This window comes from Phyllostomus hastatus, unplaced genomic scaffold, assembly GCF_019186645.2.
Source record: "Phyllostomus hastatus isolate PE091 unplaced genomic scaffold, TTU_PhHast_1.1 phas_contig_1, whole genome shotgun sequence".
Taxonomy (NCBI): domain Eukaryota; kingdom Metazoa; phylum Chordata; class Mammalia; order Chiroptera; family Phyllostomidae; genus Phyllostomus; species Phyllostomus hastatus.
In genome coordinates, this window is record NW_025333498.1 from 3,935,217 (window position 1) to 3,961,758 (window position 26,542).

The 26,542-nt window shown below is 44.7% G+C and overlaps 1 protein-coding gene across 5 annotated transcripts in view; it reads right to left on the minus strand.

Moving 5' to 3' along the window:
- MYO1B (myosin IB) overlaps positions 1 to 23,927 on the minus strand; it is a 165,463-nt gene extending 141,536 nt beyond the window's left edge. Inside the window, exons 1-2 of one of the 5 annotated variants that reach the window (XM_045859359.1) lie at positions 23,339 to 23,927; positions 22,051 to 22,167 (exon numbers count right to left, since the gene is read on the minus strand). The gene's annotated coding sequence lies outside the window, so the exon portion shown is untranslated. Of the gene's footprint in view, positions 1 to 6,276; positions 6,367 to 22,050; positions 22,168 to 23,338 lie in introns of those variants that run through there. The other 4 variants (XM_045859193.1, XM_045859445.1, XM_045859535.1 and 1 more) reach the window with 4 other exon arrangements.
- Between the last annotated feature and the right edge of the window lie 2,615 nt (positions 23,928 to 26,542).

Here is a 26,542-nt window from a genome sequence, read left to right on the forward strand (position 1 = left end):
CAACCAATTGGCCATCATTTCTGCTTTTATAAATTTTGATGCAGGTATTTCTGCCGTAAGGTGGGAATGTGAACCACAGCCAGCGGCACTGTGACACTGCAGAGGTACAGCAACAACAACAACATCCCCACACTTACAAACTCAGCCAAGCTGCATGGCCATCTGCCCTTCCATTCTTTACTTCATCCCCTTCCCCATGTCAGCAACCCATTTCACCAACAGCCTGCCCACCAATCATCTCTACCACGTGGCAGTGTCTAACATCTGGGAACAGGTTCAAACTTGTATCTTCCACCATTCCATACCAAAATACACACAAAAAAAAACCTCTACAAAGTACGGTTGACCCAGTGTCTCATCCTTGGCCTCTCCCTTTCTCCTACTTCTTTCCCCCCGCCCCCGTAGCCAACCTTTTTCATTGATTACATGACCTTCCTCACCCCCACTTCCATCCCTTCCCCTCTGTTCCCCCATGTGATTGCAGGACTCAGCCTTCATACCCAACCCAGAAAGCAGGAGCCTTCACAACGGCCTCTCTGCCTTGTCGGGCCAGCACAGCCTCTGCCGGCCCTCCTTCCCCAGCCCATGAACCAACCACACTGCCCAAGTGGCCTTTCTAAATCACAATCTGATCAGGTAAGCCCTGCTTTAAATCCTTCCATAATGCTCCAGTGTCTTAAGGCAACATTCAAATGCCTTAGCAGATTCTCAAAACAAAAATGAAATAAAGAATTTCCATAGGACCCAGCAATTCTACTCGAGGGTATGAAAGCAGGGATTCAAACAGCTATCTGTACATCCATATTCAAAGCAATAGTCAAAAGGTGGAAGCGACTGAAGGATCCATCAATGGGTGAATGGATAAACAAACATGAATGCAACATGGACAAATACCGCACAACCCCACTTACATGAGGTGTTAGAACAAACCAGGCCATACAGGCAGAAGCTAGAACAGTGGTTACCAGGGGCCAGAGGAGGAGGAAACAGGAAGTCATTTAATGGGTACAGAGTCTCACTTTGGCGAGATGAAAAAGTCCAGGAGATGAATGCCGATGATGGTTGCACAATTATGTGAACGTACTTAATGCCACTTAAGTGTACACTTAAAAAGATTGCATGATAAATTTTATGTGATACGTACTTTGCCACAATTTTAAAAATTCCTTATCAGAAGTCACATGGCTGTACAACCCGACTCAAGCCTTCCTCTCAGCCCCATCTTTCCCTGGCGAACCTCACATGACACACAAACATGCCAAGGCCACAAATGGCTGCTTCGACCAGCACACAGCTAACTAGGCTGTGGGGGTTTACGGGCCCAAACAATATCAGCTTACGAGGGCACAGGGACTGTCGGATGGCTGTGAGCACTGGACAAGGACATTCACTAGCAGGAGGGGACAGGGCATATCACTCAGGGGAGAGGAAGCCATTCTGAGGAGAGGAATGAAACACACACATGTGCAGAGAGAAGCTGTGACGACAGACTTTGCAGGACAGCCAAAAACAGTGTTAGGTCCTGAGATGGGCTCCAGTTGTAGGCGCTTGAGAGCTTCAGCTGAGCTTCTTATCTTTGAAACAAATACCCCCTGACTTGAACCGGTGAGTAGACAGACACTCCTCATAGGCAGCATGCTCGGAGCAAGCCAGAACACCCCTGTGAAACTCAGTTTGCTTGTCTCCTGCACCCACCCCCACCGCCACCCTGAGAAGGCTTGAGTCCTCCATGTGCAAGTCCCATTGACTGGCAGCACACAGGACTCTGGTGTGCAGAACAAATAAATGGATGTGCAGTAGAGAGACTTGGGCCATTCCTGTTTCCATCATCTCTACCCTTCCCGCCACATCACAACTGACCAAGAATGATTAGAGAGCTTCAAACGACACACCAAGAACACAAAAGATCAGGAAAGACTCAGGCCAGAAACCAAGAGGCAAGACACTTTCTCAGTATTTATCAACTAAAGGGCAAGTGGAATAAAAACTGCATTCTCTAGAACAATTTACTCAAGCAGCATGTTTTCAAAGGAGTCGGAGCTAGCAGGCCACACAGAACCACACGGGGTGCCTTGAAGGGCTCCCCAGAGTTTATATGGATCCTGCCATGCAGTTCCTCAGAGAAACTTATTCATGGCATTTACTTCACACAGTATAGTTGTCAGATTTTCCAATCCTTTATTCCACAGTTAAAGCTACTACACACTGAGTGTTTCCCCCCTTTTGCTAAAGCTTTTTGTTAACAGTATGTAATTGACTACTGGTAGGATGGCTTTTGGAGCCATTTTCCCCCTTGGATTAGGGGGAAAATAATCAGCCCACTCCTGGGCAAGTTCCATCAGTAAGTTGCTGACTTGTGTTCAAACTCTGGATGACACACAGGGCATGAAATTATCAGGCAACGACAAAATGGAATAGATTTAAATGGGGAGTAAAAAACCAACAGCTGAAAGCAAATGGGAGCCCATAACTCATGAGACAGACTCCAGCCTTCAAAAGTCCTGTGACGAGCAAAGGCAGTAAACTCGGCATTCTAGTTATTACCCAGAGGGTGCCTCTGCACAGGCAGAGAGGGGCCAGGAAGCCCCGGTGTCAATGCCAAGGCCTGCTCTGTCTGGGCGTGGGAAGGCTGGCCTTATCAACGACACCGTCAACCGGGAGCTGGGCCGCCCTCAATTGCGGCACCGGCCAGTTACTAGGTTTGAAAGATAGCATCTAGACCTTTACAATTCATTAAAGTAACAGGTGAAAAAAGCTTTTTCCAACTATGGAAATGACAAATACACTATCTAGACTAATAAGAGGTATTGTTGAGTCAAAAATAACACTGGCTGCTATGACAACATTGATGGTTTTGAATTATAAGCTACAAACTATCCTTTCTGGTGTCTGAGCAAACTGTCTGAGGATCCCAAGCAAAACCTTCTTTTAACGGAGAGAGAAAGGGACCCAGGTGTTGCACATCTGGTTTCCCAAAGAGCCAGGGCAAGGAGGGAGCTTTCCTGACCTGGCTGGGAATAGTTTTACATACGTATTATGTTATATGCACCCTTCAATCAAATTCCTAAGTCACCAAACTTTTCAAAATACCCCCCAGTTTTTTAAAGAGAAGTTTCATTTCTACATTGGGAATGGGTAATTTCCTACAGAAGTTTTGTAGCAAGAGCTTTACAGAGAGAATTCCCTTTTGATCAACCCCAACATGGGACAGCAAAGGCTTTGGATCACAGACCCAAACTCAAATCCAGGAGAATTTTGACCTGAAAACTCAGGGATGACAACCTCCATTCCATTATGAGATTATTACACAGGCTGACGGAGAGAGCAAAGCCCCTCCCTCTCAGAAGGCTTGCACTGGTTCCTTCCCTTCCCAATGCCACCTCTGCCTCTGATCCTGAAAAGCCCCCTGACTCTCCCTGTGCATTCTTCTGACAAGTGTGTCCAGGTAAATAACCCAGAAAGTTGCCTCATTTGCGACAGACATTCCATGGGGTTCAATGCCCTGAGGAGGAAACGCAGCCAACAGCACTGCCCCACGGTCAGCACCCCGGAGAAGCTCCGCAGAGTCCAGGCAGCAACAACCGTCAGAGGGCAGGGCGACTTCAGGGAATGACACCCACTCCCGAGACTTGGTCTGAAAACCACCCCCAGCCCTTCTCCACCCCCCCACCCCCGACCAGCTCAGCACCCCTCACCAGCCAATATCCTAGAAGGTCCAGAATGAACAGCGAGCAGCCCTGGCTTCGGGGGAACCCACGGTCATGCTATCCTAATCACACTGGATGTCAGCATTAATGAGCTAATGTCTGAGAAGGCCTGTAAGTTCCTGTGGGACAAGGTAGCCAAAAACTATAAACCACTGTTAGAGCCAGAACCACAAACTCAGCTGTTAATTGGGACATGAGATGTGCTAATTATAACCCATAGACTCCTCAATTTCTTCCCTCAAGGCAGATTTTTAAAATTCCGTGAAGTCGTAAGTGTTTAGCTTGGCAAACCCAAGACCCAGGAACACCTAAATGAATGTAAAACTGCTCAAATATAACTGGCACACCTGACAGCCCTGGTTGTTCCCGGCCGGTGTGCAGACACCAAATACGACCAGTGATCATTAAACCAAATCCAGCCACCAGGGGAAACCCAGCTTCCTTCCAAATGAACAGGCCTATGAGTCAGGGGGTCCCCATCTCATGCCACGTGCTAACATCCTCACCAAAGTCCTCCTGGCCCTTGCCCCCTTCCCCTGCTTACATCGATGGGCTTATACTTGATCAGACCATCCCATCACTCAAGGTACTCCCTGTAATTCAGAGTCCAGTGGCTTGCACCTAGTCAGCTCTCACACAGGGCTTCTTGTACCCATCAGTTTTGGTGGCCCATCCAGACTGGTTTTGGAAGACAACTGGCTGGACTAAGACGCTCACATAAGATAGCCTGGGATACACCAGAGCAGAACTACCTTCTTTTAAAAAAGGAATCGGTCAGGCTCTTTTCAGTGACAATGGAGGGAAGTGTGTGGAATTTAATGCACCCCCCTTGTCTGGGCTAAAGAAGCAAGTTGCATCTGAGGGAGACATCAGCTGCTGCGTTCTGCAACAGACCACAAAGGGAAGGATGACTAGCACAGCAGCTCCAGGACAAGTCCCAGAAGATCCAAGTTGCAAGCTCAGCTCTGCAGCTAGCTCGCAGTGGGACCCTGGGCACACTGCCAATTCTGAGCCTCAGTTTCCCCCAAGAGGTCTACTACATCATCCTCTAAGATCCTGTCCCAGCTTCCATCATTTCTGAATTGACAAAAAAGGCTCAACTCTGGAAAGACTGAGTTCCTGCATTTGGGGGTAAGCATGCATCCTGGGTCTGGTTATAGAAAACTGTTAAAATCCAACAATGCCAGTCCACGAGAATCTTTCTGAATGACACATTTACTCAGAAGTAAAGGAAAACAGCTCTCTTTATTCTGACCTCACCAAGAAAAAAAGCAATGTATTAAATCAGGGTAATCACACACAGCACTGACAGAAAAGCACAGAATCAACAGAATGATCGTGACTACAGGCATTGAGGCACATGTGAACGCGTTCCCTGTGTTTACAACCACGTGGTCAGCTGCAAATGGCATTGGCTATTTTAAAAACTTCACCTAGTTCTGAAAGCAGAAGGGGGTCTGAAATTAGGTAAGCTACATGATAGAAGAGAAAAATGTGCACTGCTTAACAATACGTCTTCAATAACGCCTGTGCTTGTGTTTCAGAAAAGTTCTTCAGACAATAAAAATTCAGAGGTCTAACACCTGTGTAATCAGAGAGAGATGTTTGTACATTTACTTCAGGATATCATGAATGTTTGTTAGTTGAGAACTGATCAAACAAAAATAGCTAAGATGTTTCAAAAAAAAGAGAGTGATAATATAAATTGAAAAGGCAAAACTACGCTGTCATTTAAAAAGAATTCTTGAACAAAATGGCTTAACCATAGTGGGTTATTTCAACTAAGCTGATTAAAATCAGTATCAGAATTTGGAAGCATTTTCTGGGGAAATTACTGTTCAGTTTTTCTAATGTTGGAAGCATTACTGAATTTAAAATCAAATGCTCTGTTATACTTCTCTTACGTATCTCTAAATATATTCTAACTATATTCTTTACAGTATTTATGAAGATATACTATACAGCAAGTTACCTATAAGACATGCCATAACTAAATAATCCTTTTAAGTCACAAATTAAAATGTTCACAAAAATGTGTCTACTAAGTTTGAATTTATAAATATTACCTAAATTTAAATAACAGTTCTGCTAATTTCCAAAAGTTCTATAGGATATGGCAATATTTCATATTTATATAAAGATACATACAAATGCCTCACACATCCATATATACATTTTCTCCCTTGAATATAGCATACAACCTGTAAAGCTATACGAAAGTCAACTTTTAAAGTTAATCGGTTTGACCATGTATAGAACCATACAATAAATTTTTCCAAGAAAAGTTTGATAAGAAATAAAATAGTCAATATTGAACTATTTGTCATGCTTGATTAAGAAAAGTTCATCCCCTTCTATAAGTACTTTATCAAAAACAAAACGGTTTTCATATTACATTATTACATTGCAAATTGTCAAATTAAAAGGCATAAAAATTTACAATCCATCCTTTATCATGTTTCTCAAGAGATAAGGTAGGAAGGCAGATAGAGAGATATACAAAAGCCATAGAGAGTTTTTAAATGACATAATTATAAGGCCCCCTAGTTCAGAAAGTAAAACTGCTTACCAACTTTCCTTCTCCACTGTTTGTTTCCACTGATTTAACCAGCACGTTAGCATTCAGTTCATATGAAAGGGAGAGACAAACATTCGTTGTGACAGGGAGAACACACTAAGTACAACAAATATTTTGCACACAGATAAGAAGGGGAAAGGAGGTCAATATCCTGTGGCCAGGAAGCCAGCCTCAGCTTCCACCCAGACTGTGGGACCTGATCAACCACGCAGACGCCTCTGCTATGCCCAGCCTGCTGCCGCTCAAACCTGGGCATCTGGTACACACGGGCAGGGGGAAGAAGCAATTAGAGACTCATCTACCGACTCCCAGGCATTAGCTTTCTACCTAGGAGAAAAAAAAACACGCTTAAGAGCAATATAACTAAGAAAGCAATGCCCACATAGGGCAGTAATTCACCTCAGAGGAATAGAGAGACTGAGGGAGGTTTATCGTTAGAGGCAGAACTATTATCATGATACAGGAGAATGAGATAACGATGGCCAAATAAACAGGTGGAACTTGTTCTTGACTTTTTGAGAATGAGGAGAATGTGGTTAAGCAGAAAAGAACTTTAAAGAAATAAGACAAAACATATGCAGAAGATAGTGACTAAGCAGGAGATGGCTGGTGCCAGGCCCTGCCGGCCCTACAGTTGGGAGAAGAGGTGAGCAGAGGCAAGACGGAGGGTGCCCGCCAAGGAGCTAACAGCTGTGAGTGCCGGGAGAGGTGGGGAGCCTTCCACAGCCCATCTGCTAGGTCTGCCTGCAGTCACCGCTGATGGCAGTGCGGCCGCAGGGACTGGGGATCACTGGTGATGGATCGTCGGATGGAAAATAAAGCTGAAGACAGGCATTATAAATAATGGGGGCTCACCATAAAATTCTTTTATTCAAGGATAGAGACAACCAAAAAATGTAAAGGAGGTTCAATCAGGGGACAGTCTGAATCTGCTGAGAGGGTGACCAGGAGGGGAGTGGGACTGCTCTGTGCACTGCACTCCAGTGGGCCAGCCAAGGGGCAATGCCACCTGGCCTCGAGTCAGGCTGCTGTGGGACTGTGTTCGCCCTGAAGAGCACCTTTGTCTGAATGCCTAGAAAGCACCACACAAGACAGCAGCAGGGAATCCAGCTGGGCCACAAATTGAGTAGCTCAGGGATAAGAACTAGGGTAGGACAAATAGAAATGAAAAAAGAGAAAAAACATGAATCTATCATAAAAAGTGAGAACCTAATTTGATGGAGGACATAAGAAAGATCGGAGGGTTAAGAAAACTAAAGAGGCTCTCTCATCAAAGTGTGTAAGGATTGACAGTTTAGCTGGTTGGTTTTTCAACAAGCCAGATACAGTTGGAAGTCATAAAAAATGATACATACCTACACATATATCCTCACTGCAGGGCACCTTTTGTTTTTAGAGAGCGAGGAAGGGAGAGAGGGGGAGAGAAAGAGATAAACACTAATGCAAGAGAAACATCTATTGGCTGGCTTCTCATACACACCCCAACCAGAGATCGAACCTGCAACCTGGCTGGATATGTGCCCTGACCAGGAATCGAACCCACAACCTTTTGGTCTACAAGACAACACTCTAACCAACTGAGCCACACTGGCCAGTGTCCTACACATATTATTTTAAATTAAACCCTATAAAGTCGGTTGCTTGCCACTCTTGTGCTGTAGTGCCAAGGCCCTAAGTACATGTCCACTGACTGTAGTGCCCAGTGGTCTTTCTGTTATCAACCACCCTCATGGCAGCATCCTCCAGGTCCAATTTCTTTAAAGAAGGCAACTGGGAAACGATGTGGGGTAGCCTGTGTTACTCTTGACAAATGCTCACTACTCCTCTACAGCAAGATTCTACAGCCCTGCCACACTGAATTCAGGCACAGGGCCACCAAGGCTTCACAGCAGCTCTTCCCTCCGCCACAGGGACCAGCACTGTCCCCGAGGAGGCTGTTCCATCACAAGGTCGAAAGCAACGTGCAGCCAAGCCCCCACCTGACCTACAATGAGCACAGGGTGACTGTGGATCATTGCTTCGAGCCACCAAGATGCTCGGGTTTTACATGACCATAACTGAGCCTACCTACCCTGAAAGGCTGGCAATCTTAGTGGAAATACTTTTATTTCAGGATCTCCAAAATCAGGCTCCCCTAATCAGCTATTATCATCTTTAAAAAACTTACCAGGTGGTTTCCAAACCATTCAAGTGAATTTTCATAGAAACAACTATTTTTTGCACACCAATTTAAAATTGTTACACTAAATAGAACACATACGACTGCTATAAGCAGGTCCGGCATAAATGCAATCGAGTCTGGGCGAGCCACTGTCTCCACCGGTGGGCACAGACAAACTCAGCAGCTCGTCACAGGGTAGCTCTGAGCATTTAGCGTGTCACGGGCACCAGCTGATATATTTTACTCAGGAAGGGAACAACAACTAATCCAGCAAGTACGGAGGTCACTAAAAGCTTGTACTGTTTCCTAAACTGGTGAGCCTAGACGACTGTATGAATTAATAGTACTATCATATTACCAGGTTACAAACCTGGTTGGTTTTCAGCACTAAATCCAACTACCATATTTATTCTTCCCCAAATCTACAGTCAGAAGTGCTTAAGTCATTTTTAAAAAAGCACAAAAATAACACTTCAAACCCACAACCGGACACAGTCAAGAGTACAAGGTCACATGTCATTCCAATGACCTGCCTCTTAAAGATAGAAAGAATAAACATACAAGTTACTATTAAAAACTAAATTTGAGTTTTGTATTTTAAAATTACATACTTTAAAACTGTTGACAGACAAAAATGTTCCTCTCAAGGTTGCCCAGTAAAATCTTGGTGCTTCTATTTTAGGTAGACAAATAGTAACTCTATCCGTAATTTATGTACTTTTAGAAATCAGATAACCTCTTCAACAAAAATATGAACTTTTATGTAGAAATCATACTGATATATTTCAACAAACTATTGAAAGAAACACCATGTAAACTCATATACACCACAGACCCCAAAACAACCAACCCTAGTTTAAATAACATATACTCACAAGTCAGCTCTGACCTCTTCACCAATACCATGCATGAAAAGACTCCCTCCTCAGCATCAAATAGAATAACCTTAACCTCCACATAGTTTTAATTCAAAAAGCAAACAACAACAAAAATATCTGAAGAAGAAAGGCAATAATACTGCACCCACTAAAATAATTCTGCCCCAAGACTCGACTGGAATACCTATGCAACACTCAGCCTTATTTTAACCAAGGCAGGCTCCTGAAGAGAAAGGAACCAAAACTAAACTCCCAAGAGAAAACCATTACGCAGCTTGTGAAATAAGGTAAACTCAGATGTAAGTTTCACTAAACCCTGGCCTAAATGATTGTTCCCGCTGTGGGGGGAGTGTGTGTGTGTGTGTGTGTGTGTGTGTGTGTGTGTGTGTTTTAAGCTACGAGATAAGCAATCCTGAGGACAGCATTACAAAATCAGTCTTCTCATCAAATAAAATTCACCACCGAGTTCACCTGACACACACTTACACCTGAGGAAAGAACACTGCACCACAGGAGATGAGTGAAGTTGAGAGGGAGCGGAAGACAAACAAGCGATTCCAGGAAGAGAAGACAGCCGAGTCCCCAAACCTGCAGACCCTGGACACCAAGAAACCAGGAGGTGAGGGGTGAGCCCTGAGGAGCACAGGTCACCAAAGCCAAGGGGCAAGTGTGTGACAAGAAGGAGCAGAAGGTCAACAGTGTAGAGGATAAGGGAACACGAGCAAGGAGAAAAACAAGTGGGTGACCAGGTTTAGACTCCATGCGGTAGGGGCTGAATTGTGACCCCCAAATTCTGTGTCCCTCCAAAGTTCATATGTTGAAACCCTAATCCCCAGTATCTCAGAATGTGGCTGCATTTGAAGACAGGACCATTAAAGAGGTGACCAAGTTAAAAGGAGATCATTAGGTGGGCCCGCACCCAATGTGACCATATAAGGACACAGCAAGGTGGCCACCTGCAACCCAAGAAGAGAGGCCTCAGGAGAAAACAAACCTGCTGACACCCTGATCTTGGACGTGCGGCCTCCAGAAGTGTGAGAAATAAACTTCTGTTGTTTAAAGCCACCCGGTCTATGTACTCTGTTACGGCAGCCCTCGCAAACTCATGCACCATCTACAACCCTTGCTACCAACTACCTACTTCTACCTCTTCCTCCACAGCTAAGGCTTCGGACAGAACCAGCCGGGGCAGTTGCCAGCCTTCCCAGGAACCTTCAGCTCGCTCGACACATGCCACTGAAACAGCCTCAAATAAAATGTCACCACCCGTTGGCGGCCTACTGCAACCCCCTCCTCGAGCCTCTCTCCTGCTCTGGCTTCCAAGTGGCCGCTACTTCCTGGCTGTCCACTTCCTACCCCCATCACTTCTTATTTTCCTGAGTAATTTTTCTGTCCTCTTCTGGGCACAAAATAACATTCCCCAGAAGTCTATCGCCCACCTTCCTCTACCCTCACTCTACCCTCTAAGCATTTCTAACAACATCCACAGCAACTTAAACCATACCTAGATGCTGGTGACCCCATCACTGGAACCTCAGACGCTGGCCTGACCCTCTGCTCCAGACCCTGCACTTCAAAGATCTGCTGCACCGCACTCACTGCCTGGAGCCCTACATGCTACCCACTCCAGGCCTGGCCCACCAACCATTCCCGACATGCTGACACCATGCAGGCCAGAAACTTTCCCTGACCTGTCCATCCAGTCACAATGTACATCTCCTGATCAAAGAGGAGTACGTAAAATATTCACACAATCTCTGGCACAATCACCTCGTTCTCAACATCTGTTGTAAGAGAATCATCCAAAATATGGAAAAGGCTGTATGTAAAACAATGTTCGCCACGGTATTATATACAACCACAGCAAAGAGACAGAAACAACCCAAACGCCCAACAATAAAGGGATGTTTAAGGAAATTACGGTACTCAATGGAACAATACACAACTATAAAATTTATAGAAAAATAGGTACTCTATGATTACAATCATTTAAACCATATAAATAAAACACTTCGAAAGGAATATTTAGAAATGACCATAGCTGACATTTTAGAGTAGTTAGCTCAAATGGTGTCTTTTCTGGCTCCATTTTCCAAACTCTCTGTAATGTTCTCAAAATGATTCTCTAATACAAAATATCCAAAAGACAGTTCTAGTAATTTTGGACTTTCTGAATTAGTTGCTTCTAAGATAAATGGGAAGTTTACTACAGAATTCCCTTCAAATGTCACTCCATCTCCATGATACACCTGTTGCAACATCTAAAGGAAACTGCCACAAAATAAAGTCTCCCCCTAAATCCTATATGTGCAGCCCCCAGCATGAGATCCTAAACATTGATGAATTTTTTCAAGAAATCCAACTGGACACGTAACAGCTGCATGGCCGGGGAACTGGGCTGGCAGCATCAGTCACAGTTATTAACTGTTCTAGGAGGAAAAGACCACCGTGCACAGGCGGCTGCAAGAACACAAGCGGAAAGCTAGAACAGGAACCACAGGAGGAGAAGTGGCCCCTCTATCAAAGGTGTAACAGGCTCGCTGACTACCAGGTAGGGACGGGCATGTTCTCCATCCAAGGAGGAGGGGCGTTGTCAACTGTGCCGTCCTAGAGGACAGGAGATCGTTTCTGGGTCACCTCTAGAGGATGTAAAATGACGTTCCCTTTACCATTTTACCTATGCCTTTCTGTTCATTTTTTAAATTGGAAATAAACGACGAGTATTAAGATTGACAAGATTGATTAAGAGCTGACAAGTGTACCATTATTTCTTCAACACTCATGCTCTACCCTTGGCATGCCTCAGCTAAACCCAACAAATGTCTCCTCCTCCACGTATCGATGTATGTGAAATGAAACAGGCAAAAGCCACAAACGTAATACAAGATCTCACGCCCACACCTACACGGGTCTGCGATGAAACCCGATGAAGCAGTGTGGGATAGGGAGACCCTCTACAGCCGCTGCTTTACTCAGGAGTGGGGTGCATATTGTTTCTAATTCAAATCATTCCTATGACGAGTCCATCTGAACGGTAAATGCCAAATCCTAGTTCTACCCACTCCAAAAACCCAGATTCTACTGTAACAGTACCAGCAGACAAAGCACTTTCATAAATGTTTATGTTACGTTCAAATTAGGCATTTGTGGTGGGAGATGAAGAACATTATAAATGGATGAATAAGGCACAGGAAGGCATCATCTTATTTAAATCCCTTCAACTAGATTTTATATGCCACTGTGAAATTTCACTGACATCAGTAATTTTCCCAAGTAAATGGCTCTTCTGCTGACACAGGCAAGATCTCTGTCATACCTTCCTTGAAATCTGTGTCAGTATTAATCTGAGATCCTTACAGAACGCCCCTGCTTAAGAACGAGTTCCTGCAGATGAAACAAGCTTAGCTGGAAAGTCCATTTCTTCGCTCAGAATCAGACAAGAGGCGGTACATAAAAGGAAAGTTGGAAAGTTTTTTAAAAAGTAATTAAAGTCAATGGGCTTTTGAGGAAATGTGTCAGATTTGGCAAAGTTTTCTTTGTAAAAATATATTTTGGTAATTTTCCAGAATTCTATTCTTCTAGTTTGGAAAAATTTAAAATTCTTACACATAACAAAATGATACCAACACAGACAAGCCTGAGCAAAATAGGTTAAGAGGGAAAATTTAACTTCAGCATTCCCTCAGCCTTTTGGCCCCCTACCAGATTCCTGCTGCTTTTAGGAGGTCACAGGCCCCCAGAGTCTACTGAGTGAGGAAGTTCATTCATTCTTTCATCCATTCATTCCACGTGTGACTAAAAAAAAGGCAACTTAATTTAGATTTTTGAGGGTAAGAAGGTACATTTGCTCTTACAATTAAAAATAAGAAAATATTTTTAAATTTGAATACAGAAGTGCAGGCGTCATTTCTTCAGGATAGCAAGTAAAGGAGAAAGATGGGGTGTTGAAAGGAGGGGACCTCAAGGGAGAGGGGAGTAACTGGAGACCCAAGGAGACCAAGTAAAAGATCAACAGAGGCCCACTCGAGGAGAGCAGAAAGAAACAAAACCGGAAAGTAATGACAGTAAAAGAAACATGCAAAGGTAAAGGACACATGGACAAAAACAAGGGGGGGTGGAAACGGGAGGTAGGTGGGGAGAGCTGGGGGGTTGAGCTGTGATGGGAGTAAAAGGCAGAAAACTGTACTTGAACAATTAAAATAAAACAAAAAGAAACATGCAAGAAAGAAGAGTTTCACGAGAAGCCACATGCTCATCTTCTAACATACCGGACACTTCTGCTGAAGACTTTGAAACACGGTTGCATTTCCACTACAACAAGCATAAACGGGAAAGCACTCCACCTGTGCACGCGATTTGAGCAGCCAGACCCCAGGTGCCCCACCCGCTCCTGCCCACTTCAGTGAGCCGTTTAAGCAATGGCCAGCCTGGCCCTTTTTTCATAAAATGTGTAAAAGTCACCCTAATCTATGATACTAACACCATTGCTGTTAACACTTTGGTTTATTCCTTTGCCATCCTTGTTCCTATATATTTTTCAGGAGTAAATGGAGTCCCATATGAAGTCACAAATTATATGCACTGCTTGGATTTGAACAGATCTGAGTATATGGCACTGGGGAAAAGGAACCCAAGAATCCATTTTCAGGAAAGACTGAATAGTAACTAACATCTACGCTGAGCACTTGTTTTGTGCCAGACATTATTTTAGGCACTTACATGTGTTAACACACTTAATCTCTATTGTAACCCAAAGAAGAAGGCTCTATTGTTACCTGTATGTTGCAGGTAAGAAACAGGAAGCAGAGACAGATTAAGTTCCATGCCCAAGAACATGGGCCACTAAGCAGAATAGCCAAGTTTCAAAACCAATACTTTCTCCAGAGCCCAATCCATGACCACTACATCACACTGCCTCCCATGGAGACAAGGACTCATCACCACTTAACAGAGAGCCAAGCTCAGATGCAAAGCCTCAGCCAAGGAGCAGCAATTCTACATGGACCAAGGTGTGTGTAACTCAGACTGGACCCTTGCACCCACCCCACCCCAGTCCTCCCCATTCACACTCGAGCCCTCACTGGCCATCTGCAGAAGGTGCCATAGGGAGAGGGGAGAAGGCTGAGCCAAAGGCAGCCCTGCTCAGGGCTTCTCCTGACTCGGGGGCAAGGCCCCAGCCCAGAAGTACAGTGTGCGGGATACTGTTGTGTCTGGCAGCCACCAGTACCTGGGGCAATGGCAGCACTCAAGAGGACAGAGCAGGGCCTGGGGGGCAGGCCACTGTCCCACTGCAGCGACACCATAGCGGCTGCTCTCTCTGAACTCCGGCAGTTTCACTTGAGCAGGAAGGGGCACATACTGACCAAAAATAAATATTTCATGTCATCATCATTTAAACAGCATTAAATACCACTATCATGATGATTTAGTAAGAAGTAATGACTTGAGTTATTGATTACTAAAATTTCTATCAACCTACCATTAAAAGCAAGCCCCAGCTCAGGGGTGCTGAGCCCGTTTTTCACTGTCAGGAAAGCTCTTCCATTCTCCTCTTCCAGAGCAAACCCATCCTTCAGGCAGCGACGCAGGTGCTGGTGCCCCCAGGCCCTCTCCTTGCCCCCACCCTCAAGCCTCCTTTATCATTCTCACAGCCTCCTGTCCTTTCCTTCACAGCATCTGTCACAGTCCACAACTACATCACAAATGTGTTCCTTTCTGCAACATTTCCCTGCCCTCAGTCTCCATAAGAGCAGAAAGCACACCTGCTCTAGTCACCATCGGAGACTCGGAGCCTACGACAGGCAGCACCTGGCAGGCACCAGGCACCCGACCATTTGACCAGTGATTAAATGGATGCATTAAACAACTAAATGTCACCTTCCCTCCTTACATCTAAAAGCGCTGTGTGTAATTTTAAAAGTACAGTGAATCGTGACATGTACATGACAGGTTGTTAGTTCGTGCTCTGTTAGAAAAGCCACCGACATCAGGCTCCAATAACAAGCACAAGTTTACATGTAAACTTCATCAATCTAGAATCACCTAGAAACAAATGCAAAATCAATCCCATTCTTGTATGCTAGCCTCACCAATCAGAAATGTGTTAAACAATTCCATTCATGATCACCACGAAAGCCATCAAGCACCTTGGCACACATCCAACAAAAGATGTAAAAGAGTTTTACACATAAAATTATAAAATGCCACTGAAGGACATGAAACATAAAGGGGCACACTAGGTTGTGGATGGGAAGCAATGACAACATAAAGGTGTCAATGTAATTCCAATAATGCAAAATTTTAAAAGAACAAGCCACACGCAAGAACCGGTGTGAAGGGAGAGAGGAATGTGATATGTATGCATCAACAGACACAAATACAGAAAACAGCATTTTGTGTAAATCCCAATAATTTAATTATAATGGTTGCACAGTGTGACTTTCAATATTTTGACTGTTTCAAATATTTTCTCTTTTTTTAGGTTGTAAAACAGGAAGTGCTAAAAGTGCAGAAGAGCAGGAGTCTGGGGAAACGGAGACCATGGAACAAAGGTGGGCTGTGGAAGGTGTGCAGGTGGGACAGGGGGACAGGGGTTCCCAGGTGAAGGAAACAGCCAGGAGAACACTGAGACATATTTGAGAGTGAACTCAGCGTGAGACTGGCATAAAGTACCGAGTCCCACAGAAAATCAGAGAGTCTTGTATCTAGAAATGGGACAGATGAAGTAGCTCAGCAGCGTCCTCCACATAATGATCCCTCAGAACAGTGGTCCACTGGTCACGTAAGCTGGGACGTGTGCATCCTCTATATCCTCCTTGGAGACTCAAAGTGCACAGTGACAAATGAAGATCATGAGAAGTCCTTCTGCAAAGAAACTTACTTTAAAATGTTACTTAACAACACCTACTTGGCCAAGGAACCCTTTTTTACATAACATCCACAAGCTCTATGGGGTTTTTTCCAACCTACTAACTTTTCATGGAACAACCTACTTTAGGAAATGCCACATTCTAGTAACCTGGTCTTTTAAAGGTCTGACCAGAGACATGCTTAAGGGTCTGAAAATAAAAGGCAACAACCAACCAAACCCAACGACTGACTGGATACGTGCACAGGTCATGAAAAATAGCAAAGTGCTCTGGGCAGTGTCGCTCAGTTGGTTGGAGCGTCATCCCGTAAACCAAAAGGTCTTCAGTTCAATTCCCGGTCAGGGCACGTGCCTGGGCTGTGGGCTCCATTCCAGGTCAGAACACATACAACAGGTAACTAATCAATGTTTCTTTCTTACATCGATGTTTCTCTCCCTCTCTTTCTCCCTCCCTTCTCCTCTCTCTACAATAAATAAATTTAAAAAAAAATTATTCAGTATTGTAAAGTACAGAAGTAGGTGATGCTTCCAATATCCAAAGAGATGACCAATGATAGAAATGCTACCAGCACAGTGAAGACAAAACAGAACCAACTCTTAGGTAATGGGCACCAAACTTGGATTTGGACGGGTTTGGGAAGACAGTGAATTATTCCCCTGGAAAGAAAACCGAGCAAGAAGTTAAAAGACTTGGGTGGGATCAAGTTAGCTTTACCAGCCTGAGCAGGTCTCAGATACAATGAAAGGGTTATAGCAGTGACCTTGAAGGCCCTTTCAACTTCAACACTCTACCACTGCAAAAATCAAAACACCAATGAATAATCACGTTTGACCTTTAAAGAAGGTGTAAAATAAATAGAACATAGGATCAAAATAAACAACTCAAGAATTGGAGTATATGGATTTAAATATCTGGGTGAGAGGTTTTTAAGAGGTTATGTCATGGATGCTTAAGGGACCTCCCTGAAAGCTATAAAGCTATCAAGTCTAAAACTCTAGCCCCCTCCCCCAATGTCAGGGAATACTTAGTATTCTGCTTCTGCAAAACGCAGATTCCTGAATCCGACTCAGTGTGGCAGTTCATATATTTTAATGAATGCCTCTCAACACCCTGAAGATTTCGGCAAGTGAGAACTTTTTCCTCGATGGTTCACCACATCAGAGGCAGATCAAAACTGTGCTCTACGCGTTAACCAGATTGCTAGGGGACTGCAAAATAACTAGCATGTGAATTGGCATAAGACCAATGTTTATAAAAATTAAGCTTTTCCTAAAAGCATTTAGGCTGGACTCTAACATGAATAAACTCTTGAAGCACTTCCAAGGGGAAAAAAAGTGATCAGCTAGGAGCCAAGCACGAAGGGAACATTTTGAGTGGGGCTTTAGGGTCTAATAATATGGAATTTGACAGGAAGCAACACTGAGGGAGGAGAGGGAAGGTGAGCACTGGAAAAGTGTAAGTAGGGCCAGCAGGAATTCTGCAATTAAGGTTTTTTTTTTTGAGAGGTTTCTTTTTGGTTAAAGAGTGTGAAACACGCTTTCCTGAAACCAGTGAAAACGAGTAGGCAAATGATGAGCATACACACTGTTACAAAGGCAATAATTAACAATCTGTTCCGTTGCCCTTTCAATTCAGTTCTCCAAAATCTCTTCCAGGATACTGAATTCTTTTCTTTTTTTAAACAAGTTTAAAAACGTGTAATGCACAATTTTGAGTTGCATTTTCATTTTAACACAGCAAAATGAATGCAATGTCAAAGCATCTCGAGTGGACGCAGGACTCTTTGGGAAGTCCTGGAAGGCACAGAGACCTGATCTCGTGGCCTCCCCCAGCTATCGAGGAAAGCCAGGCACCCGGTATCTTTAGAAGCTCAGAGTTGTCGTTTATTTAATAAGCAAAAGAGGGATGTCAATTTTCACTTCTCTCTAGATCTCAATTTCTAAGAATATAAATCCATACCAACTCTTTTCTTCTCCTCACACAAAACCCTATTCCCTAAGCCCCAGCTCTGCAATGCCTCTCGTACCATTTCATCCACACACATCAGACCCTTCCATCAGCGCCAATCGGAAGCCCCGCAGTGTACTATGCTGGGGGAGGGTGGGCGGAAACCAAAGAGCAAACAACCCCCCTGAAATCTCCCACCTGACCATCTGATTCCTGCAGAGAAAGGTGTGACCAGGACAGGGTAAGGAATATCACCAAGCAGGACTGGCTCTCAGTTTTGCATTCGCAGTTGAAGTTCATTTCACAAGTCTCCCTCATTCAGGGAAGGGGAATGACTGATGCAGGATGGGGAGCCAAGCACAAGACCCCAAAAAGAAGGAGGAACTCAGCAGCATTCACTCAACTCACCCATCTCTGAACTTGCCAAGAACACCCACAAGAACCCTGAATCCCGGGTGACAAAGGAAGCTAGCCAGGTGGGAGGGAGGCCCCTTAAAACTAACCCCTTAAAAGTGGCCCAAAGCCTCAAAGGACACTGTGCCATGAGGCCATGTGTCGTTCTGGGAAGCACCCAGTTTTGGGCTCGATCTTTACCAGCCGTGGGCAAGTTTTGCAAGCACCCCATACTTAATCAACATATAAAATGTCATATAAAATATGAATGATTCATTCTCTGGGGACTTGGCACTTCTTGCCCACAATGCAAATACGCCTGAAGTCTATGAAAGCCTTAGCAGGGTTGAATCAACAGCCTTGCTGAACACGAGATGAGGACGGGATACTGACAGGTGTGCAGGGGAGGCAGCAGGAGGACACCAAGCAGGAAGACTTGCCATACGCCACAGGACTGGCCACGTTATTCAAGACCTTCTCCCACGGAAGGTACCTTACACATCCTCAGGGTCCAAAAAAGGATCCTCCACTCTCCTCTGGGGCAGCGTATACACCAGGATGATGCTCCCTGATACCCTAAGCAATCCAGCCTTCAGTGGTAGGCAGCTTCAGAGACCTGACCCCTGCCACACCATCAGAGGGGAGAAAATGAAACAAAGGATGGGGAAAGAGTGGGTATTGTGTTCAGTTTCTTCCCGCCCTCCTGCTTTTGTCTGTTTTCAGCTTTTGTCTTGGTAGCCAGCGTGTGTTGGCGTGGCCATGGTGACCACAGCTGTCATGGTTGTTTTCTTCATTTCACCAGCATCTACTTCGGGCACACCGTTCTGCCCCGCTCTATCCCGCTCTATCCTGAAGGCATAAAAAATCTCCTTCCTTGTTTTTTAATGAAGACAGTACTGATGACTGAAAAGAAAACTACAAGAGGTTGTAAGAGTGTGATACTGATGAGCATCCTTCATCCTTCCCAGCTGGGAGGTGCTCCCTGTTAGAACTCCCTGAGTTCTAACTCAGTAGACCTTGTATCTGCATCTCTAAATATCTAGTTGAGGGGACTTTCCTGGTATGATGAGACAAAAGTTACTATACCTACTCCACATCCTTGAAGATCCCAAATGGTGTCCTAGCCTGAAATAACTAAACAAGTAAAGGTAGAACTTACCTTAGCGACAAAAAAGTCAATATTGGCTTTTCCCTTTACCCAGCAACATTCTGAGAAATCCATAAACAATCATGATGCCATGGGTTATAATCCATTTTGCTCCTGTTTGCTCAAGTACACGTTATAATCCTGTACTTGATGGTCACTCTTGGGTCAAGGTCAGGTGCCTCTGTCCAGCACCACCCTTTAACCTACCCAAGGACGGATACCACTTCCGTTGATGCCTAAGCTCATTCACTTCCCCTGTAGGGAAAAGATGAGCACAGAAATCCTGTGGAATGTGTGTTCCCACAGAGCTCAGAAATTTGGTGATCTCAGAGGATATTATAAAGAAAGACCCCTGACACTTTCCTAAGGAAGAATGTCTTCTGCAAAAGGTGACTGCCAGGACCAAAAGCATGTGTTGGGAAAATCTACAGCCTGCTGCTGCAGCGTATGTTTCCAATTCTGATGTCTCATTTCCTCTTCATAATCACATCCCTCCCCTTCTTATTTCTCTTCTAAAAGGACACTGGCATTACATCTCAGTAAAGAAGCAAAATGTGGTGCTCGCTTCAGCAGCACATATACTAAAATTGGAATGATGCAGAGAAGAAGCAAAATGTGGTGTTCTAATAAAGGCTGTAAGATAAAAAGGGCTAAATAATATCAATAAATATAAAATGCTTGAATACTATATAAGATCTACTCAACTCCACCACTTTTAAATGTTTCCAAAAATGAACTTATTTTTAAATGTTGGCAGCCTAACTCTCTAACATAAAGTTTCATTCACATAAAGCTTATTCACACAGGCCATAACACAGCACAAAGCTTTTTAACAATACAGTTTGAAGAGTTGTGATGTCACTAGTCTGGCCTTCCAAATCTATCTCACAGTGGTTTTTAGAAGAATCAACTATGATAATACATGCAAAAGTGATTTGAAACCTGCAAAGGACTAATCAAATGCTCGTTATTTGATTAGTATAATTAAAATATATAAAATATATATAAAATATCTTTTAATTATACAATTAAAAGATATCATACCATACAGTGTATACTTAAAAAAGAATGGATCTTGGAATCAGAGATGGGAATTAGTGTCTCTCCTCCACCACTTATTAGCTACCTACATAAGTAGGGTGTAAGAGCCACATTACTAAACGTCCTAGGCTTCAATTGTAATCGGGGAGGTTTCAGAGTAATGGATGTACAACCTTTTGTACATAGTGAACACTTACTAAATGGTAGAATGGTCGTGACAATTATTATTAGGCCACTTAATTAAAATCCAAATGTCCAGCTATTAAAAATAGTACAAGGAAAAGAGGAGAATCTCACCCAAAAGGAGGACAAATGCTAAACACATGGATCCCCTATCTGGATCCTTCTCAAACCAACCCCACTCCTTCCCCACTGATGTCAGAAGCTCATAGCTGCTTTGCAGGACAACCCATCCCTTGAAGGGGATGCAGCCTACACTGGGACAGCCATCAGCCAGCCTTCAGCCAGAGCCCAACTATTAAAGAGGATCCCCCAACCGTGTCTCCAGTGACAGCAACAGCATTCTGCTTTGCTATTTGTTATATTCCAGTGAATATTCGGGAGGAATCTGATTATGCTATACTTTACAAAGCAGTTCACAACATAATGAAAAGTCCAAAATGGCTAGACAACAATAACCAAGAAGTCTCCCTCTGTTCACTGCCCGTGGCACAATGTTTTCTGCCAGCTTGCTGGTTGGACAACATCCCACTCCAACTTCACATCATAATGGCTGCTGAGGACAAGTCCCACTGCTTTTCAGCCTGAAAATATGACCACATCCCCCACGAAAAAGACAAAACCTCAGCAACAGCTTGTACAGCTCTTTTCCATTACCACTTAGTGGGCAAGCAAACATTTTTTCCCCCTAAAGTAAGCTCCTAATTTGCCTTCTAAGCTTAAGAGGCTTTCAAACTTGGTTCACCCTAAAATGAATGGCCAGTGGAGTGGTTTACAGGTAGACCCTCAGTCTTGTCAAAAAGGTAGCACTAAGTCATTTCCCAGCCCCGCCTACAGCCAGACCACTATCACTGAACGTCTCTGAAATTATCTGCAGTAATCCTAACCTTCAGTCTGACTTTAGGATCCTTCCATCAGTGTCCCATAGGCACAAACCATGAATGCTTGGAAATGTCAGCCTCCTCCCAAAACAGTTTTGCTTGGAATACCCCATTCAAAAAGACACTCATCATTCAATCCCCACTGGCTCCCTCCCCAGGTCAGCTAATCCTCTTGGGTTTCTTGATTCCAATCTAGGAAAGAGTCATTTAACCAATGCCCAACATATTACATTTAATTCTACCTCCCCCTAAAAAAACTACCACTCACCAAAATAGGAAGTGTTCTCTTTCTTATTTCAGATGACCCACATTGGGGGAGAGCACAAAAGCCTGGCTCCTCCACTCAAAACCCAAACGCTGGTGTGGTGTGTTTTCTGGGAAAAGACTGGAAAAGGGTTTTTCAATTCAGTGTTACATAATCTGATTTACTTATTTAGCAATGTCTAATTTTCTGGTGGTTTCCCCCAAAACATTCCTGGAAAAATTTTATACTATACTATATTACAATGGAGAAAATGATTTCATGTCAAAATTGGTTCTATAAAATTTGCCTTCTACCGGTTCGAGCCAGTATACAAGAGCTGCAAACAGAGGCCCACAGGCACACACATATACTAAAACACCCTGATTCACAATTTTGCTTTTTTTTTTAAGTCATTTACCACGGTAAGAAGGTTTGATTTCAGCAAACTAACATGGGGGAGCGCCTAGAACTCAGGGAAGCACACAACTTGTTGCAGCAAGAAACGCTCACCCGCAGCCTGAACAAAGCATCACAAATAAGCTCCAGAAACCCACATGACCCTTGGTCAAAATGTTGTGTGTTTGTCATTAACTCTCCAGTGCATCACCCCCTTCCCAACCCTCTTTCCAGCCCCAGCACCTTCCAGGACTGCCGTTTCTAATCTGGTTTCCATTCCAGCCCCGCCCCCTCGCGTTCCCTTCAGGGGACCGTGAATCAATCCCGTCCTGGGCAGGAAACCAGACCCAGGGCAACCCCCTCCGCCGCGGTGGAACAAAGGAGAGGAGCGCAGCTGCACGCGCAGGAAGCCCCATCGAACCGGGGGCCTCTTCTCCCACGCCGCCGCCGGGGCACGCCGCACCTGAACCCCACTCCCCATTGTTCTCCCTCCCCTTTCCTTCCCGGAGGAGGCCACCCCGTGCCCTTTCATAGAACCAGGGGGCCCGGAAACAGCTGTGGGCCAGAGAGATGGACGGGACGAGGGTGGACCAGGAGTACATTTTGCCCACAGGTACGAGGGGAATGGGGCAAATAAGAGGAACTTATTTTACAAGCCTTCTCTCTCCCACCAGACCCCGTGGCAACTGCGGAATCACCACCACCCTGCGCGACCTCCACAGTGCGTGGGTACTCGCCGCACCGCTTCCCCGACCAGGCGTAAAAGTGCTGCAGACCCCGCTGACCCGCGCGGGTAGTGGCGGAGCCAGGGGCACCCCAGGCACAAAGGCACCGGGCGTAAGCTTTACAGCCCCTCGAGAGCCGCAGAAGGACTCAGCAGATAAGACCAAGGAGAGAGGAAAAGAGCTCGCGCTACCTCTCCGGGCTCCACTCCGCCTCTTCGTCGTTTGTCCCTGGGGACGCTCCGGAACGTGGGCTCACCACGAGGCAGGGGAGCTCCCGCAGCCGCTGCTTTGCGGAGGCTGCTGGGCAGGCACTGTCCCGCAGCTGCCGGCCCTTCGCGCGCTCGGTCACAGCCTCTACGCGCTTCGGCTACAGCTCCGGTGCGTGCTGAGCTGCAGAGTGCTCGGAGGCGGCGGAGTGCTTGGCTGGAGCGGGTGGCGCCCGGCCACTCCCCTCTCCCCGGCCCGCTGAGGGGCCGGCCCAGGGGCGGGGGCGGCGACCTTGCAGTCTGGGATTCGCCCCTCTGCGCGCCAGCAGGACCCGCAGCCACCGCCTCCCAACCGACTCACCTCCGGCTTTCCCACGTCGGCCGCACAGCGCCCCCCGGTGAACACGGGCGAGCTTCTGCACTCCGGGGCAAGTCTAGATGGGACAGGAATGGGAAAGAGGAAAGGCGTCCGTCCCTGCCCGCATGGAAGGCACTGTCCTTCTACCTTTTTTACCCCCGGTTTCACTGTAATACAGTAACTGGGGCACCGGGGCAGGGAGTAACAACTAGAAGCTAGCCTGGGGGGCAAACGCCAGGAAACAGTGGGAGTGATCCCAATTTTTCCTCCGCTTCTGGATAAAAAAGTTTGAATACCCAAGAATATCATAAAATATTAATTTGACCGAAAGAGGAAAAAACAGTATTGAGTTGCAAAGTGTGCTTTTACTTACACGGTTTTTACTATCTATTAACCCACTTAATCTCATATTATGCTAAGTAGATATTGGCCAATTCTATTAACAGAAAATAAAAGATAAGTTAAAGGAAATTTCAAGTACCATATATATCTGAACACAGTGTATTAACTGGCATTGGGTAATGATGATTGATGGGGTAGTAATGGTGAAGGGGCCAGCAAATGAGGCCCTCCAGCTCCTCACTCCAGCCGGCCTCTTGCCTCATTGTAGAATTTAGGACAAGCCCCATGACCCAGGTCCTGGTTTCCTCATCCCCAGGAGGGAGGGGTGCTTGTCCAAACTTAGTCACTGCATGAGTTTAGGATTACTTGACTAAGGTGTTAAAAGCAGTGTAGGCACAGTAATTATTACTCATAGTTCTAACTACTTTATCCTATAATGAAATAAATTGCCATAAATGGGGCCAGGTTTAAGTGGACTGACCTATATCTGGAAACTGTCACTAAAATGAGGTGAACCAAAGAATTCAAACCATATATAGTAACTCTGTTCCCACAGGCAGAAGAACCACAGGCACTGGAATTTGTCAAATGCCACCACTAGAATTTGGAAAGGTGGCAATTCCCCATACTGTATTTGCTTGGAACCATACTATCATTGATGACACCAACACGCATTGATTTTGATCTGCAGAAGGCAGGGTAATAGTCTAAGCTAAGACACATTGAGTACCAGGTGCTTTTTTTTCTTTTTCTTCTATAATCTTCACAAAATCCTGGGAGGAAAGTTGCTGTCCCAGAATAAATAGTTCTTATTTTACAGATCAGGAAAGCCAAGAATGGAGAGGTCTTCCAGCTAAAATGTGGCTATGGTGATAAAAAAAACATGTCCACCAATTATTTAACACTTCTGCCATTGAGGTGTAGAGTTTAATTGCCTTTCTCTTAAACATGGTCTGGACTTAGTGACTTGATCCTAATGAACAGAATGAAGCATAAGTGATGCTACACAACTTCTGATTCTAGGTTGTTAAAGGAGCTATAGCTTTTCCCTGGCTTTCTCTTGGGACACTCACCCTGGGAACCAGGCTGCCATACTGTAAGAAAGTGCAAGCCACACAGAAGGACATGTGTATGTGTTTTGGCTGTTGGTGCCAGCTGAGGACCCAGCTTACAGCGAGGTGAACTGCCATTCATGTGAGTTAGCCTTTGAGATGACTCCACCCCAGTCACTGACTGACCAGACTGCATGAGAGACCCAGAGAGAAAAACTAGTTGAGCCTAGTCAGTGCCCAGAAACAAGAGAGATAACAACAACGAGAAATTGTCTCCAGGAGAGTCATTACACAGCCATAGACACTGGGAACTATGGCAGAGCTGGGATTTGAACCCAGGTCTGATTCCACAGTCTCTAGCACAATCAAATCCACTACCTCAGACCTTGATAACCTAGCCTAATGAACACCCTGGAGATCCCAGCATTCCCAGTAGACTACATATGGAACTGCTACCTGCTTACACCTGTTAGACTCACTTCTCCATCTTGCCCATCTGATATTAGGTTCCAACTGACTGATTATAGCGGTTTGGCGATAAGGAAGCCTGTGATCTCTGCTGTACAGTCCAGCTTTATAAAATTGCAGAAATTCAAATGGCAGGTTCACAAATGCAAAATGTAAACAAATGGCTTGAAAGAGCAGGAGAATTCTGTAACCTTTTGATCTTGGAAGAAGGCCAAGTTTTAGTAAAAAGTAGATTTGGGACAACTATGTGCTGAGTAGGACTATTGATAGAGCTATTCTTTGGGAGGCTTTTGCAGCTTCTGCCCCAAGAAAGACATAAGGAACTTAGTTATATTGGAACAATTCTGCCTCTAGAAGGACATAGCATAATGTGGAAAGCACCTAAGGATTTCTCCCTGTTTTTCAACAAGTTCAGAAAAGAAAATACTAGACACTGTTAAACTCATCCTAGTAAACACAGAAAATGAGCCAAGACCTGTTAGAAAGCCAAGCATGGTTCTAGAGCAAACCTATGCTTCTCTTTTGAAAGTACCATTAACCTACTTGTCATAAATCTCAAGATCCAAACTTCTGAAGACATACCATGAGGTTTTAAATACTTTTGCCTTCCTGGCCATTCTTTTCTAAAGTCAATCAACCAACAACTTTTAAATATAAGACAGATTACAGTGTTTCTAAGAATTGTCAAGACTAGATAATAACTCCACCAACACAAAAGCATCTCTACTTTCCCCTTGGTCTCTTTGGAAAAAGTAGTATATATGAAGAAACAGGAAGACTATTAAAGATTTTAGGGCAAAAAACATAAATTATCAAAATACAGGAGTAAAGAATGTAAGAAGTGTGTTTTACCTCAATGAAAACATGCTATGGTTTCAGTTAAAGCAAGGGAAATCCTGCCACCCTTGTAGGAAAACATGGAACATTCGTGTGTGTCCCATGAAGAGGATTAAATGTGTAGGGGTGGCC